Genomic DNA, 12616 nt, shown 5'->3' with positions numbered 1-12616 from the left:
TAACATGAAATAACTCATTTAACCTCTCAAAGGACTTTGAGGTGGGGTACTATCATCATCCCCACTAGACAGATGGAGAATGAAGACACAGAGAGGTCAAATAACTAGCCCAAGGTCACTCAGCTAGGAACAGCAGAGCATGGCATGAACCCAGAGAGGCTGGTTCCAGAGCCTGGGCTGTTCATCACTCTTGTAGGTCTTGGAATTTTCCGGTTTTCAAGTTGCTGCAAGTTCATGGCTGTGAAATGTCTCTAAGTACTTTAACTTGCATTGCCTGCTTAGAAGGGACCTTGAGGACCTTTCCATCCATTTGTGGGCCAATCAAGCATCCTCTTCAGAAAAATGCCTCTTTCTAGCCTTGGCTGTCCCCGAGTTTCTGATCTTCTCTGCAAGTATGCCTGGAGGCCAGGACTTGGGGCAGGGCCTGGCGCAGTGAGGGCACTTGGTAAAAATGTGCCAAACTCAGCCAGGCATGGTGGCTCGTGCCTGTAATCCCAGCATTTTGGAAGGCCGAAGCAGGCAGATTGCTTGAGCCCAGGAGTTCAAAACCAGAATGATCAGGGTAGTGAGACCCTATCTCTACAAAACAAAAATTAAAAATTAGCTGGGTGTGGTGGTGCATGCTTGTACTCCCAGCTACTCAAGAGGCTACTGAGATAGAAGGATGGCTTGAGCCCAAGAGGTTGAGGCTGCTGTGAGCTATGATGGCACCACAGCACTCCAGCCTGAGTGACAGGGTAAGACCTTGTCTTTGAAAAAAAAAAAAAAGTGCTCACTTGGGCAGCGCATATACTAAAATTGGAACAATACAGAGATTAACATGGCCCCTGTGCGAAAATGACGTATACATTTGTGAGGTGTTCGATATACAGAAAAAAAAAGGAAAAAAAAGTACCAGACTGACTGGTGGTGTCTCTCATGTCTCTCAACCTCTCTTCCTCCCAAGAGGCCAATGCTGATTAAAAAAGCTTCTGCTTAAGTCACTGGCCCACATCTGTGCTGTGCTGGGCACGCACAGTGGCCCCCTTGCCTCAAGCTCATTTCCTCCTGTGTGATGTGACTCTAACCTAGTTCATGATCTGACCTCACCTCCTTCGACTCTCCTTGTTCCTTGTTTCTCATGAACCCCACTGGCTGTCCTCCTGTCCCTTCAGTAGCCAAGTTCATTTCTACCTCAGGACTTTTGCATGTGCTGTTCCCTCTGCCTAGAACACTCTTCCTGTGGTGGTTCCAACTCATCCTTCAGGCCTCAACTCAAATGCCACCTCCTCAGAGAGACTTTCCTGATCACTCTGTTTAGAAGAAACAGAGGTATGAAGAGACTGAGCATAATTGTCAAAAGTTGTACAGCTGGCTTATTGGTGAGATTTTGAATTATGTTACCTTATTATGTGCTTATACTTCTAAATTTTTTCTACAATGGTGATGTATTCCCTGTGTGAATTTCTTAAAACTCAATTCAAATTAAAACCAAATTAAAACCAAATGAATTAAAACCAAATTCAGGCTGGGCATTGAGGCTCATGCCTGTAATCCCAGCACTTTGGGAGGCTGAGGCGATAGGATCACTTGAGCTCGGGAGTTCAAGACCAGCCTGGGCAACATAGTGAGACTCCATCTCAACAAACAATTTTAAAATTAGCCAGGAGTGGTGGCATGCACCTATAGTACCAGGTACTCAGGAGGCAGAGGTAAGAGGATGTCTTAAGGCTAAGAGTTGGAGCCTGGAGTGAGCTATGATCACACTACTGCACTGCAGCCAGGACAACAGAGCAAGACTGGACTCCTAAAAAAAACAAAAAACAGGTTGGGTGCGGTGGCTTACGCCTGTAATCCCAGCACTTTGGGAGGCCAAGGTGGGTGGATCACGAGGTCAGGAGATCGAGACCATCCTGGCTAACACGATGAAACCCTGTCTCTACTGAAAATATTTTTAAATTAGCTGGGCTTGGTGGTGGGTGCCTGTAGTCCCAGCTACTCAGGAGGCAGAGTTTGCAGTGAGCCAAGATTGCGCCACTGCACTCCAGCCTGGGTGACAGAGCGAGACTCCGTCTCAAAACAAAAACAAAACAAAACAAACAAAAAAATCAAAAAAGAAAGACCTCAATTTTTGTTGTCGTTGTTGTTGTTTTGAGATGGAGCCTCACTCTGTTGCCCAGGCTGGAGTGCAATGGCACAATCTCAGCTTACTGCAACCTCTGCCTCCCAGGTTCAAGCGATTCTTCTGCCTCAGCCTCCTGAGTAGCTGGGATTACAGGTGCCCACCACCACGCCTGGCTAATTTTTGTGTTTTTAGTAGAAACAGGGTTTCTCCCTGTTGGCCAGGCTGGTCTCAAACTCCTGACCTCAGGTGATCCGCCCACCTTGGCCTCGAAAAGTTCTGGGATTACAGGTGTGAGCCACCACACCCAGCCAAGACCTCAAATTTAAAATGAATTAAGAGCCAATTCTGAGAGAATATGAATGAGTGTCTGGGCTCTGTTTCTCAAGCCTCCTGGGTCAGGATAAGATCCTAGCATTCTGCATCCTCCGGGATTTCCTTACTGCCCGCTTTCTCACACCTTTCCGTCTGACCATCGTCCCTCTTGGCTCTGAATCAGAAGCCTGAAAACAAAGCATAGGTCCACAATCCACTCTGATTATCAGCCTCCCCTTCCCTACAGATGTTTCTCATCTGCAAAATGGGAATAATGCCGGGTGCGGTGGCTCACGCCTGTAATCCCAGCACTTTGAGAGGCCGAGGAGGGAGGATCACTTGAGGTCAGGACTTTGAGACCGGCCTGGCCAACATGGTGGAGACCCATCTCTACTAAAAATACAAAAATTAGTTTGGTGTGGTGGCGTGCACCTGTAATCCCAGCTACTTGGAAGGCTGAGGCAGGAGAATCACTTGAACCTGGGAGGCGGAGGTTGCAGTGAGCCAGGGTTGTGCCACTGCACTCCAGCCTGGGTGACAAAATGAGACTCCGTCCCAGAAACAAAAGGGATAATAAAAGACCTACTTCACGGGGATTCAGCATGATGGGACTGAAAAACATTTGGCCGAAGGAAGACCATTGCTGTGTGAGAACCGTACTGCGTGGTGAGTTTGGAATCAGATAAACTCTGGATCAAAGGCCAGCTCACTGTGTGATCTCAGGCAACTCAATCTCTGAGCCTCACTCTCCCTGTAAAATAAAGATAATAAAAATATCTACTGAGCTCTTTAGAATGCCCTTCGCTAGAAAGAAGCGGATAATAAAACTCCAGCGTGCTTTACTGGAACAGGCTCCGTTGGCTCCCCACATAGGACATTTCTAGGACTGGGTAGCAGGAGATCCAGCAGCCTGGTGATCTCATCCTGGAGTCAGGCTTTTTCCATGTCTCCGTCCACAGTGTTGGTTTCATCCTCAGGCTGGTCCTCCTCGTGACCGCAGGATGACTGCCAGGAGCTGTCAGGGCCACGGGCATCCTCTTTCATGTCCAGCAGGAAAATGCATTCACTTCCAGGCCATCTTCCTGGAAGAATGAGGAAGAACTTTCCCAGAAGTGTCTGGCAAACTTCTCTCCACTTCTCATTATCCTGGGGTAGCTCAGAGGCCCATTCCGGAACCAAACTCTGGCAAAAAGATGCAAGTCTCATGATTAGCTTAGACTCATTGGTTCCAGTGCCTGTGGCTGGGCTGGGATCATAGTCAAGGAGTCAGTCAACAACATTGTCCTCTCTATCTGCCTCGAATGGTTACTGGGAGAAGAAAATGAGATCATGCTTGCAGAGTGTAGCACACAGTAGGCGCTCAACAAATAGTAGCTTTTATGACTATTACAGGCTGAGTATCCCTCATTCGAAATGCTTGGAACAAGAAATGTGTCAGAATTCAGATTGTTTTGGATTTTGGAATATTTGCATTATATTTACCAATTGAGCATTCCTAATCTGAAAATCTGAAATCCAAAACGCTCCAGTGAGCATTTCTGTTGAGCATCATATCAGTGCTTAAAAAGTTTGGGATTTTGGCACATTTCAGATTTCAGATTTTCAGATTAGGGATACCCAACCATATTATTATTATTTTCTTTTTTGAGGCAGGGTCTTGCTCTGTCTCCCAGGCTGAATACAGCAGTGTGATCTTGGCTCACTGCAGCCTCAATTTCCCAGTCTGAAGTTATCCTCCTGCCTCAGCCTCCCTAGTAGCTAGCTGGGACCACAGGCGCCACCACACGGGGCTAATTTTGTTTAGTTTTTGTAGAGGGGAAGTCTCACTATGTTTGCCAGGCTGGTCTTGAACTCCTGGACTGAAACGATCCTCCTGCCTGGGCCTCCCAAAGTGCTGGGATTATAGACATGAGCCACCGTACCTAGCCTTCAACAGTATTCTGGTTATTATCAACATCACCATCATCTTTTGGGGGCTTTGACCTCAGGCAGCCTCTGATCAAATTCCAGTTTCTCCACTTCTTAGCTGTGCGGCCTTATGCAAGTTGCTGAGCTTCAGTTCCACCCTGTAAAATGGGAATGATAAGTGCTCCTATCTCTTGTCATTACTGTGTGGCAATAGTTAATGCTCCGTATGTGCTGATAATGCATTCTTTGGCCTTCCCACTGGGAATTTGGGTGGCCTTTTCCCACCCTCAGTAGATGTGGTTCAGGTGAGGGAGACTCTCCATTCTGTTCCAGAAGTGGGCACATTCTCCTCACTTGGATTCTTGAATCCCTCAGGTCAATATGATTGGCTCAGGGAGCCAGGGAAAGAGAGCCTCTCTATCCTCTAGAATTGCTGGCTGGAACAGTGGAAGCTAAGAGCTGCTGGAAACCATCTTGGGGAGAGCTGGCTTGAAGTGGAGCCAACAAGAGGGGAAGCAGAGATGAGAGATGGAGAGGCAGAGGGCCGTTGACTCTGTTGAGCTCCTGGATCCAGCCATGCCTGAATCGGATTTACCACTGGACTTTTTTCATTATGTGAGCCAATACGTTCCTTTTTTTTTTTTTTTTTGGAATAAGCCAGTTTGAGGCAGGGGTTCTGTCACTTGCAGTGATGTGTGTGGAGTCTAGTCCAGACCAGCCAGGATGGGGAATTAGAAAAGGAAATAGTCCTCTGAGGGCAGAATGATGCCCACCTAAATCAGCTTGGTATTCCAAGAGCTTTGCCCAGGCCAATGCATAGAATGGAACTCTAGACGCATCAGGAGTTAAAAGCATAAGTAGGCTGGGCCTATTTATGCCCTATAATCCCAGCACTTTAGGAGGCCTAGGTGGGAGGTTTGCTTCAGCCCAGGAGTTCAAGAGCAACGACAACAGCCTGAACAACATAATGAGACCCCCATCTCTGCAAAAGCAAAAATAAAAAATTAGCTGCGCGTGGTGGTGTGCACCTGTAGTCTCAGCTACTGGGGAGGCTGAGGTAGGAGGATCGCTTGAGCCCAGGAGTTTGACACTGCAGTGAGCCACTGCACTCTAGCCTGGGTGACTGGGCAAAACCTCATCTCTAAAAGTAAAAAAAATAAAAATAAGAACACAAACAGAGTCTAGTGAGTATCCCTCCAGACTTCTTCTCTGTGCTTATAATAGTCATATACAGACACAGAATAATATTTTTACAAAAATGGAAGCACACTCTACATTTTCAGTTCAAACGCTACCTCTCCAGTGACCACCTCATCTGAAGTGGCTCCACCTCCATCATGCTTTCTTGCATGCTGGCATGTTTCACTCCCTAAATTAACTTATTCAGAGCAGACATTTTTCTCTGTTTGCCATTGCTGTGTCGCCAGTGCCTTTCACAGACTGGCCAAGTATCCAATACACATTTGTTGAGTAAGTATCACTCTGTAGTTTGTGTGTTTGTTTTAACTTGTAGGGAAGTAGACACGAATCTGTTTTGACCTTTCAGACAAATGCATGGAGATCTATTGATTGGATGGGCCACGCTTGTTTCTCACACTTCGTTGAAAAATTGGGGGTGAAAAAAGCTGGGAGTGAAAAAATGGCCAAACAAACCAAAAGAAGGGTGAGTCATTCCTTCCTCCCCCAAAAACACAGAGGAGGGGAGGAAGAAGGAGGACCGCCCCTTCCCGCCCCAATAAAGCCTTTAACAGGCCCATCCTGATTCACAGGGAGTGGACTTGGTTTCCTGTTCAAGAATTTCCAAGGCAAAAACAGCCCTCAAACACATAAAGATGAGGTTGGGAAATAACTCATTGATGGTCTCGACTCTGGAGGGCAAAGTTGTTTATTAAGCTCCCGACCCTCAAAGGGAATGAACTGAAATTTTTGTCTTGATTATAAAAGTAGTATTCCAGCCTGGGCAACAAGAGTGAGACTCCGTCTCAAAAAAAAAAAAAAAAAAAAAAAAATTGGCTCATCACTATGAAAAAGCATTTTCAGAGAATACAGAAAAGTGTGAGGAATAGAATAAAAAACAGTAATAATTTTGGAGCATTTTGTAAATTAGCCCATAGATTTTTTTTTAATGCATACACGTGCACTTAATTCTAAAGTGAATCTGTGCTATGTTTTTATTTAACAGTAACCGTAAGATTTATTGAGTATGTACAATGCATATGCTAGTTGCTCTCTGTGTATTAATCCATTTTATATTTACAGTAGTCCTGTGTGATAAGCACTATTATCAACTCCATTTTATGGATGGGGAAACTGAGGCACAGAGAGTTTAAGTGATTTACCCAAGATCACACAGCTGTAGGTGGCCAAGCTGGAATTCAGAAATAAGTAATCTGGCTTCAAGGCCCATGACCTTAACCACTGCACTACATTGCCAAGGCAGAGCAGAGGCCCCTCCCAAGTTAATATCCATAGATAGGAGTTATCCTTTTTAGTGCCTGCACTTATTCTTCTATTACTAGATAATTGGTTTTTTTCTAGTTTCCCCCTACTAGGAAATAGAGAGAAACTTCCCTTTTGGTTTTTAAATTAGACAAGAAAACATGTGGTTAGATGTCACCACAACTTGTACTTTTTTTTTTTTTTTTTTTTGAGAAGGGGTTTCGCTGGAGTGCAGTGGTGTGATCACAGCTCACTGCAGCTTTGCCCTCCCAGACTCAATCTATTCTCCCACCTCAATCTGTTCCCCCACTTCAGCCTTCTGAGTAGTTGGAACTACAAGCGCACACCACTGTGCCTGGCTATTTTTCTTTTCTGTAGACACGGGGTCTCACTGTGTTGCCCAGGCTGACAACTGGTATTTCTAACCCAGGAGAAGCAATGAAGGGCTCAGCCCTACTTTGAAGCGATCACCCCATTATGCACATATATATTGACTGGGGGAGGTTATTTTACTTAAGAAACATCCATGAAGTACTTATATACCAGACATGGCTTCAAGAATTTCTGGATAGGCCAGGCACAGTGGCTCACACCTGTAATCCCAACACTTTGGGAGGCCGAGGCGGGCGGATCATGAAGTCTGGAATTTGAGACCAGCCTGGCCAACGTGGTGAAACCCCATCTCTACTGAAAATACAAAAAATTAGCTGGGTGTGGTGGCGGGCTCCTGTAATTCCAGCTACTTGGGAGGCTAAGGCAGAAGAATTGCTTGAACCCAGGAGGCAGAGGTTGCAGTGCAGTGAACTGAGATCACGCCACTGCACTCCAGACTGGGCAACAAGAGTGAAACACCGTCTCAAAAAAAAAAAAAGAACTTCTGAATATTAGCTCACTTCACCCAAAAATAATACTCTGAAATACATACCAGGGAAACTGAGGTACAAGGAGGTTAACTTGCCCAACATGACAGAGGCAGTAAGTGGCAGTGCTGAGATCTGAACCCCGGAAACTTGGCTCCAGTGTCTGGATTCTTAACTCCTAATCAACCTCTCTGTCTACCCCTTGGCCCAAGAGACCTGGCCAGCCCTGGGGTACTCAAAGCAAATCCACTTTCAGCTGAGGACTGAAGGCAGCAAAGTGAATATATCTATTTTTCCTTTTAAGTGAGACTCATGTATTAGCTCCCAGTTCTGTAGGTCCTAAGTTCATGCAGGCTCTGCTGTGCTCCATGTTCAGGGCATAACATGGCTGAAGCAGAGATGTCAGCTCACTGGAGTCCTCATCTGGAGGCTCTGGGAGGAACTGGCTTTTCAGATTGTTGACAGAATTCAGTTCCTTGCAGTTGTAGAACTGAAGCCCCCATTTCCTTACTTGCGATTCCCTCTGCAATTAGAAGCTTCCTGCATTCCTTGTCCTGTGGACCCTTCTACATTTTTATTTATGGCAGATATTTTAACTGTCCCACAGATTTGTCTTGAATAAGAAGCAAAGAGATGGGAAAACCCCTTAGCAACAGGTGCGTAATGGGACTTTTTTTTGTTTCCGTTTTGGTTGAGGGCTCCCTGCTGGGGTACTTGGCTCTCTCTAGGGACAGCTGAACCGTCTGCTGAGTTAGAAAAGCGGAGACTTCCCCAAACCAGCCTATGAACCCTTAGCTCATCACCTGTCTTGAGGGTGTACCAGGAAGACTTGAGGATTACTGAGGGGAAAATAGAGGTTATGGAGAAAGTTTCCCCTTCATTGAAAATGCCTGGGCCGGGTGTGGTGGCTCACACCTGTAATCTCAGAACTTTGGGAGGCCGAGGTGGGTGGATCACCTGAGATTAGGATTTCATGACCAGCCTGGCCAACGTGGTGAAACCCCATCTCTACCAAAAATACAAAAAATTAGCTGGGCATGGTGGCAGGTGCCTGTAATCCCAGCTACTTGGGAGGCTGAGGCAAGGAGAATCGCTTGAACCCAGGAGGCAGAGATTGCAGTGAGCTGAGATCATGCCATTGCACTCTAGCTTGGACAACAAGAGCGAAACTCTGTCTCAAAAAAAAAATAGTCTGCAAAAATAAAAAAAATAAAAAATAAATAAAGGGCCAGGGACAGTGGCTCACTCCTGTAATCCCAGCACTTTGGGAGGCTGAGGCTGGCAGATCCCTTGAGCCAAAGAGTTCAAGACCAGTCTGAACAACATGGTGAAACCCCGTCTCTACAAAAAAAAATACAAAAATTAGCCAGGCACAGTGGTGTGTGCCTATAGTCCCAGCTACTCAGGAGGTTGAGGTGGAAGGATCACCTGAGCCTGGGAGGTTGAGGCCAAAGTGAGCAGTGATTGTACCACTGTACTCCAGCCTGGGTGACAGTGTGAGACCCTGTCTCAAAAATTAAATTAAATTAAAAAATTAGAATAAGAAATAATTTAAAATTCTGAAAAACATAAAATAAAAAAGATAGTTTCCTTGGGGTTTTCTGTGCTACTGCAGACACAGCACATAGTAGGTGCTTAATCCATACTTAATGATTTATGTCAGGTGCTAGTCTAGGTACTAGACCCCCAGTGAGCCTAATGGGGATGACAGGTCACAAGGAGGTAAATTTGAAAAAGAAACAACATTGTGCTAAGTGAAAGAAGCCAGTCATAAAATGCCACATATTTTATTCCACTTACATGAAATGTTCAGAATTGGTAAATCCATAGAGACAGAAAATAAAGCAATGATTGCCAGGGGATGGGGCAGTGGGGAGTGACTGCTGATAGGTGCAGAGGCTCTTGTTGGGGTGCCGGAAATGTTTGGGAATCAGATAGTTGTGATGGTTGCATAACATAGTGAATACACTAAAGCCACTGAATTGCACGTGCTAAAATGAAGTTTTTGTTATATGAATTATATTTCAATATTAATTTAATTTAATTTAATTTATTTATTTATTTTTTGAGACAGAGTCTTGCTCTGTCACCCAGACTGGAATGTGGTGGTATGACCTTGGCTCACTGCAATCTCCACCTCCTGAGTTCAAGTGATTCTTGTGCCTTAGACTCCCAAGCAGCTGGGATTATAGGTGTGCACCAATACACCTGGCTAATTTTTGTATTTCTAGCAGAGACGGGGTTTTGCCATGTTGGCCAGGTTGGTCTCGAACTCCCTACCTCAAGTGATCCACTTGCTTTGGCCTCCCAAAGTGTTGGGATCACAGGCATGAGCCACCATTCCCGGGCCATATTTCAATAATAATTTCAAATATGTTTTTTTAAAAAAGGACAAAACAGGGTAACTTCACATAATAAGTACCATGAGGACAAGAGAGTGAAATGCTGGAAGACGCAGTGGCTGGCTGGGGCAGGTGGGAGACTGCCTCAGTCAGGGTGCTTCCATTGTATGGGATCTGAATTATGACTAGGAGGCAGCTCTATGTATATCTAGAAGGTGATAGACAAAGGAACAGCAAGTGCAAAGTTCCTGAGGTGGGGACTCAGGAACTCATCCAAGCATGGCATGTTCAAGGAGCAGATAAGTGAGTTGGGACGCAGAGGAAAAGGGACAAGAGACCCCTGCAGGGAAAGGGAGCTGACCAAACAGGGCCTTGCAGACTGCCAAGAGGAGTTTGGGTTTTGTCTGCAGTAAAATGGGGAGCCATGGGATGATTTTGAGCAGAAGAGTAACATGATCTGAAACATACTTCAAAAAGACTGCTTGGGCCAAGCACTGTGGCTCATATCTATAATCCCCGCTCTTTAGGAGGCTGAGGCAGGAGGATCACTTGAGACCAGGAGTTCAAGATCAGCCTAGGCAACATAGCAAAAATAAAATAAAACAAAAAGTTATTTTATTTTTCTACAAAAAATAAAATAAAACAAAAAATTACCCAGGAATGGTGGCATGCGCCTATAATCCCAGTTACTCAGGTGGCTGAGGTAGGAGGATGGCTTGAGCCTGAGAGGTTGAGGCTGCAGCGAGCTGTGATCCCACAACTGCACTGTAGCCTAGGCAACAGAATGAGACCCTGTCTCTCAAAAAAGAAAGAAAGAAAAAAGAAAGAAGGAAAGACTGCTTGCACTGTCATTGTAAGGTAAATACAGCTACAGACATACATTTTGGTCAAAGATAGACCACAAATACAATGGTGGTCCCATGAGGTTATAATATGGTATTTTTACTGTGCCTTTTTTGTGTTTAGATATGTTTAGACACACAAAAAGTTGTCACTGTGTTACCATTGCCTGCAGTACCCAATACAGTAACATGCCGTATGGGTGTGTAGCCTACAAGCAATAGGCCATACCATAAAAGCCTGGGTGTGTCATAGGTGACACCATCTGGGTTTGAAGAAGTCTGCTCTAGGATGTTCACGTCGAGATCACCTAACGACATATTTCTCACAACGGATTCCTGTCGCTAGGCGATGCATGACTGTGGCAGGCAGGTAGGAGTAGAAGCAGAAAATGTAAGTAAATCCCTTTGACACTGTGCTTGTGACCTGCAACACTCAGTAATTGCCAGTCATCTTTCATAAGCTAGAAACAGGCCAGCTTGTCATATTTATTTAAACACAGAAAGTCAAGGCCCTGGGTATTTTGATCTTTCTGTCTTGATGCTGCCTCACCTCCCTGTTCTGAGTCACCAGCCTTGTGGATTCTTCCTCTTCCACCCTCACCCCTTTGTGTCCTCCACACTGTCCCCACCCTAAGACCTGATGACCGATAGAAACACTTGCTTCCTTGGCTTACCTTTTATCTTTCCCCCCTTTAAAAAATATCATAGTTTTGGCCGGGTGCAGTGGCTCATGCCTGTCATTCCAGCACTTTGGGAGGCCGAGGCAGGAGGATCACTTGCACCCAGGAGTCTGAGGCCAGCCTGGGCAACATAGTGAGACCCTGTCTCTATTTTTAATTTTTATTTATTTATTTATTTTTGAGACGGAGTCTCGCTCTATTGCCAGGCTGGAGTGCTGTGGTGCAATCTTGGCTCACTGCAACCGTCGCCTCCCGGATTCAAGCAATTCTCCTTCCTCAGCCTCCCCGAGTAGCTGGGACTACAGGTGTGCACCACCACGCCCAGCTAATTTTTGTATTTTTAGTAGAGACGGGGTTTCGCCATATTGGCCAGGATGGTCTCAGTCTCTTGACCTCATGATACACCTGCTTCAGCCTCCCAAAGTGCTGGGATTACAGGCGTGAGTCACTACACCTGGCCTATTTTTATGTTTTTTTAATCATATTTTTGCTTATTTCAAATGATATGTCATTTGCAGAAAAAAATTATAAGCAAAAGGAAAAACAATACCCATGATCCACAATTGAGAAATAACCATTATCAAAACAACATTTCAATATGTTATTCCTGTCCTTTTTTATTTTTTGGTTTAAATTTTATTTGTATTGAGGTCATACATGCACATAAGTTGAAGAGTCAAATTTTCTAAAAATAGGAATCCCCACTTCACTCTCTCCTCTCATTTCTGCCTCCCCAGAGACAACCACTTTGAGCTGATTTTTTGGGTATTTAACTCCATGTCTTGGAATAACATGCTTCTATTTCCACTTCTTAATTTTTCTATTTTCAGTAAAATCTGCTTTCCCACTCTGGGCAATAAGGGTTCTGCCCTCTTTCCCTCCCCTCACCTGCCCAGCACATGCAGAGACCCTTGCCATCCTTTATTCTCTCAATATACTTACATGGTTATTCTTGTGAGATTGATATTTACTGTCTACAATTATTGTGACTATGTAAATGCCATTCACAGCTGAGCTCTATGGTAAACTATGATGACCTTTACTTTTCTCCTTTTCTGCAACTTTTCATTTTTCTTTTCTTCTTTCTCTTCTTTTTTTTTTTTTTTTTTTTTTTTTTTTTTTTGAGAGG

The 12616-nt window shown here is 44.9% G+C and overlaps 1 non-coding gene across 1 annotated transcript; it reads left to right on the top strand.

The window, feature by feature from the left end:
• Positions 1-768: 768 nt before the first annotated feature.
• Positions 769-872, top strand: LOC112633848. The gene has a single exon (XR_003121615.1). It is a non-coding gene; the product is annotated as a U6 spliceosomal RNA (small nuclear RNA).
• Positions 873-12616: the final 11744 nt, after the last annotated feature.

The sequence above is a fragment of the Theropithecus gelada genome, chromosome 10, assembly GCF_003255815.1.
Source record: "Theropithecus gelada isolate Dixy chromosome 10, Tgel_1.0, whole genome shotgun sequence".
Lineage (NCBI taxonomy): Eukaryota > Metazoa > Chordata > Mammalia > Primates > Cercopithecidae > Theropithecus > Theropithecus gelada.
Note: the sequence above shows the minus strand (reverse complement) of the source record. Positions and strands in the feature narration are given on the sequence as shown.